At 54.1% G+C, this 4,634-nt stretch overlaps 1 long non-coding RNA gene across 1 annotated transcript; it reads right to left on the bottom strand.

The window, feature by feature from the left end:
* Positions 1-264: 264 nt before the first annotated feature.
* Positions 265-3,315, bottom strand: LOC132508247 (uncharacterized). Its single transcript, XR_009536488.1, has 2 exons — positions 1,342-3,315; positions 265-931 (listed from the first exon to the last, which is right to left on the bottom strand). It is a non-coding gene; the product is annotated as an uncharacterized LOC132508247 (long non-coding RNA).
* Positions 3,316-4,634: the final 1,319 nt, after the last annotated feature.

The following is a 4,634-nucleotide window of genomic DNA, read 5'->3' as shown; positions in this document are numbered from 1 at the left end:
CCGAGAAAAGGCTTCCGACTCCACGCCTCTGCTGGTGGGTCAGACCTCGCTCTCAGCAACGCACCTCGTGTGTGATGGTCACACAGTCAGTGTAAACCTTCCGGGGTGCCCTCCATTCAGCAGCCAGCGCAGGGGCTCTGCTGTGCGCGTGTAGCCAAGGACTCGGCCAGACACCACATCTAATCCCCCAGGGGTGGTGAGTGCGTGGGCGGGGAAACAGGCCTCTGACCCTGCACCGGAGGGACCCCGGGCACAGCTGACCTGGGCCCCCGCTTCCTCCAACTCAGAGAGTCCCAGCCATTGAACTCAAAGTACTGAGAATGTACTCATGAGGGGGAAGAATGTAGTATGGGTCGTACATTTCTTGAAAAAAAAAAAATCCATCAAATGCTGTTTTGTTCTACAGCAATAAAACCAGAACTCTTGGAATCGGAAATGAAGAATCTTAGAAATTCTGTAGAAATCAAAGGGATGATACCCTGAACTGACAGAAAGGGATCCAGAGATGAACCACGAATTTTAAAAACTAAAATTAACTCCATTGCCAAGGAGAACAACCCAACCCAGCATGTTTAGATGATATCATGTGAGATATTATTTGGAAGAAAATTCATTTCCTTTTGCATTCTTTAAAGAATTTTTATTCGCTTTCAATGTCACGGAGCTTCTATAACTTAGGATGTTTCCAAAAGCAGAGATTTGTTTTTGTTGGGTGGATGCGCTGTTTGTGATGTCGAGTCCCAGCTGGTGAGCTCACACAGCCCTTCTCTACATCCCCAGGAGCCCAGCAAGGACCTCCCTGCTGTCACCCCATCTCGAAATTCCCACCTTGGTTCTGATGCCAACAGGGTGGGAAATGCCTTTGTCCCGAAACCTGGAGACGTTTTCCACATCTGATTTAGTGACACGTCCTTGCAGGCCATCACCCCTTCTGAGGGACAAATAAGCGAATTATAAAGAACACAATTAAAATTTGTCCTAACACTGAAATAAATTCTTTGCTCCAATTGGACAAAGTTATTTTATTTGGAAAGGACCAAAAGTTACTGGTGTCCTGTTTGCTTCTGATAAAGATTCTTAAATATCCAAAAGCATTAGGAAAGTACTACTTAGCGGTAATAACTGATTCCCAATAAAAGCGATCTTTGGCCAAGACCCAAGTAAAAGTTACGTAACCCAAATAGAACTCATGACAGTTGAGAAGGGCCTGCTTTCCTCAAGCAGATTTCCTAATAGCTACCTGATGGCACAAGACTTGGGAAAATACAGAGAAAGGGAGGGACGGAGAGACAGACAGAGGAAGGACAGTGTGGATGCTTTCATCCTTGCAAGAAAGGCCACCTGAGTAACAGCTGAACACGTGTCAGCGAATCAGGTCATGTCAGGCAGGCGCCAAGGATCCCAGCCCGACCCACACCTCCCCTCAGGGACTCAGGAGACACGAAGAGCTGGCAGACGTCCTCCGGCACGAAGATGCGGTGCTTCCTCGGGAGAAGCCATGAGGAGGAAGCCTGGGCAACCTCTGTGGGGCCAGCACGTCCCTCCTGATGGAAGAGAAACTTCCTGAGAGCAGGCTATTGGGGATGGGACACGCCGGCACCTACAGGACACCACCTGCCCTGTGGCCGCCAGCCTGAGAAGGGGCTGCAGCCCACGAGCTTCCTGAGAAACCCTCAGGGAGGCTGTGAAGCAGCCCTTCCTCGATCTGGGGGCTCTGGGGTCACAGCCATGGACAACAGTCTCTCACTGTCACCAGGAAGACGGAGCGCCAGCAGGGGGTGCCTCTGAAGGCCCAGGAGAGGAGACCCCGAGTCAGACTCGGGCTGGGCCCCCGGCCTGGCCCCCGGAGCTTCCCCACCGTCCAGGGCAGGAGGCTGCAGACCCCTTGAGACCCTAGCCCGGGAGGCGTGTGTCTGTGAAGGAGGCCAAGGGTGACAGGTGGGCTGGCCCGGCCTGTCCAGCTGAGTCCTTTGGCCAGAGGGCCGGGTCCCCAGGTGTGAATGAAGGTGTGACCCGGTCCCCAGGTCAGGGACGGTGAGGATGAGAGACCACGTGGGATTTGTCCATAAATGGCCCAGCAGGACCAGGCCTTTCAGAGACGGATCTCTGGCCCTCGGGGCGAGACTGTGGACGCTTCCATGGAAGTTCCCGGGAGGAATGGTCAAGCCATTTGCTTGGGCAAGAGATTCCTGGAAAAATAAAATGATCCTGTGAAATCAGAGGACTAGCACGAAATCATGCTGGCTTCAGTTCTGTGTCCGGACAGTGTGGGCGGAGCGTCTCAAATAAGAAACTGTTGTAAATAACATACAAATAACATGATAATGATAAAGGTGATAAACATACTATTTAACAGGAGTTCGGAATTAAACTTCTAGAAGACCTCGTAGCAACGCTGGGGGTTGGCAGGGTCAAAACAATTAATTTGCTTTCATTGAGCACTTCCTCAGTGCCAGACAATTTTACAAATTTCCCCCCAATTCCTCTTTCTGGCGGCTGAAGCTGGAGTTTCCGAGGCGGGGCCGTTAGGCAGTGAGGGGCCTCGGTCCACACCCAGGACCCAGGACTCGTGCTCCGAACCCAGCTCACTGTCCCAGAACCACCTCCAGATGCAAGGAGCCCACAAAGGGAGAGGCTGGCTAAGTGAGTAGAGCAGGGGTCACCCGAACGGACACCCCGAGCCGGGTGGCCCAGGCCCGCCAATGGGCCCGGTGTGTAAGTCCAGGGCTCCTTCCTCACCAGGCCGGACGCGGGGCTGCTGAATGCGGCACCCGTGCCCCCGGCAACGGCCCTCGGCCCCAGGGCTGCAGGGACTGGCGGCCGCCGCTGTGCGCCCCCCGCCTCACGCTGTAAGCAGCATCTCTGGGCCCCGTGCCAGGCTGCAGCCCGAGGGTGAGAGGCGCTTCCTCCTCGGGTTCGACCCTGGGAGCCTCCGGGTTTCAGGGAGAAGACCGTGGTTGCCAGCCCCCCCGGGATACCCCCAGGGCAAGCTGCGTCTTCTGCCTTCTCCTGAGTTTCGAGCCATACCTGAGCCGGCCCCGGGGACGCATGGATGGGCCTGTCCTCGACCACCCAGGGCTCCTCCGGGTTTGGCCAATGCACACAGCCAGTGAGTCCACCCTGAGCCGTGGGGAGCCGTGGAAGTCGGGGCTGCCCCGCTCACCCTTCCACGAGCTCGCAGCGCCCAAACGCTCGCGTCTGAAACCTACACGTCATCTCATCGTGATGACGAGGAGGCTCAGAGGAGTCCCTCGCACTGCCTCCGCCTCTCAGGCTGCGGGAGCATTTGCAAGGCGTCAGTCACCAATAGGGCAGGAAGCACCTTCCTCCAGGGAATGGCCACAAACAGCCTCGAGGGCCCTTCCTCATCCCCTGCTCGGGCGCAGCCGGAAGAGCTCCCCTCCTTCCTCGTGGGAAGCAGCTGAGTCACCAGCAAAAGCAGTAACAGTGAGGACCTTACATCATCTAATGAGCATCTCGGGTCAGACCCTTACATGTGGCCTCGTTTAGCTGTTACTAATACTTTTAATAAAGAAATTCTGAATCCTTACCAGGGGGGCGGAATCTGCCGCCTTTCACAGATGCCCATCTGCCCTGCCTTTAGTGAGATGCCAGTTGCCCGCACTCGTGGCTTGTTGCTGGCAAAGCCACAGTGTGAAGCCCCTTCCTCCACTCCCCTGAGGACAGGCCCCCGCCGTCCACTGGGCCCGGCAGGACGCGGTTCTGAGAGCAGAACCTATGAGAAAAGATGCTGCAGTCAATACTTCTCTTAGGCAGGATGTGAAGTTGTTACTATTTGATCTAATCTCCCACTACTTCCATTAAACTTTGTTATTTTCTGATCGGTGGTTTCTGATCTTTCTGCACCAGGCAGAATTAGTGATTCACTGGGCTTGAAGCAGTAGGACGGCCTCTGTGTCTCCCTGGCACAGTGATAAGATGGCATAACTAAGAATGGAATGCCCATCCCACTATAACTCATGTTCTAGTGTACGTATTTTCAATTTTTCTCCCAACTTTCTCCAACATCCAGGTACCTGAGCTGAGTCCCACCCGGCTCCCACCTTATCCAAGAGCGTCGGGACAACCTCCGAGGTGAGGAGTTAATGGGGAGAGGCGGACCCCACGCCCTGCGTCGTCCTGTTATGTTATCCTCAGTTGTCCGTTCCCCCTTGTCTGGCCCTGCTCACCGGTCAGCCTCAAACCCCCGGTTCCCAACCTCAGGGCCGGCCAGCCCAGGGACTTCTCCCACCAGAAAGTCCAGTCGAGCATGGAAGGAAGGATTATCACTTTTGTTTATATTTCTTTTTATTGAACAAGACGAGGAAAGAGAGTTTTCTTAATATCTAATAGGTGGTTGAGTGTAGGACACATGTAACATATTACACTTCGGAAGAAAGATTCACACAATAATGACAGTAGGAGACATGTCCTGAGGCTTCAGTGTGGGTGATGCCTTGACCCCTCACGGCAGCCCTGCCAACAGGTCCCTGTGCACCTCGCCAAACAACACTGCAAAGACTGAGAAAATGAAGCTGCCATTGGAGCCTCAGTCCACGGTAGTGTAAGACTCTGTGGCAAACCTAAAAGCACAATTGTCTGCTGAAACTAAGGCTTAGATGGTGCCCGGAGAC

This window comes from Lagenorhynchus albirostris, chromosome 17 (genome assembly GCF_949774975.1).
Source record: "Lagenorhynchus albirostris chromosome 17, mLagAlb1.1, whole genome shotgun sequence".
In the NCBI taxonomy this organism is placed as follows: domain Eukaryota; kingdom Metazoa; phylum Chordata; class Mammalia; order Artiodactyla; family Delphinidae; genus Lagenorhynchus; species Lagenorhynchus albirostris.
This window is presented reverse-complemented; position numbering and strand designations above follow the sequence as displayed.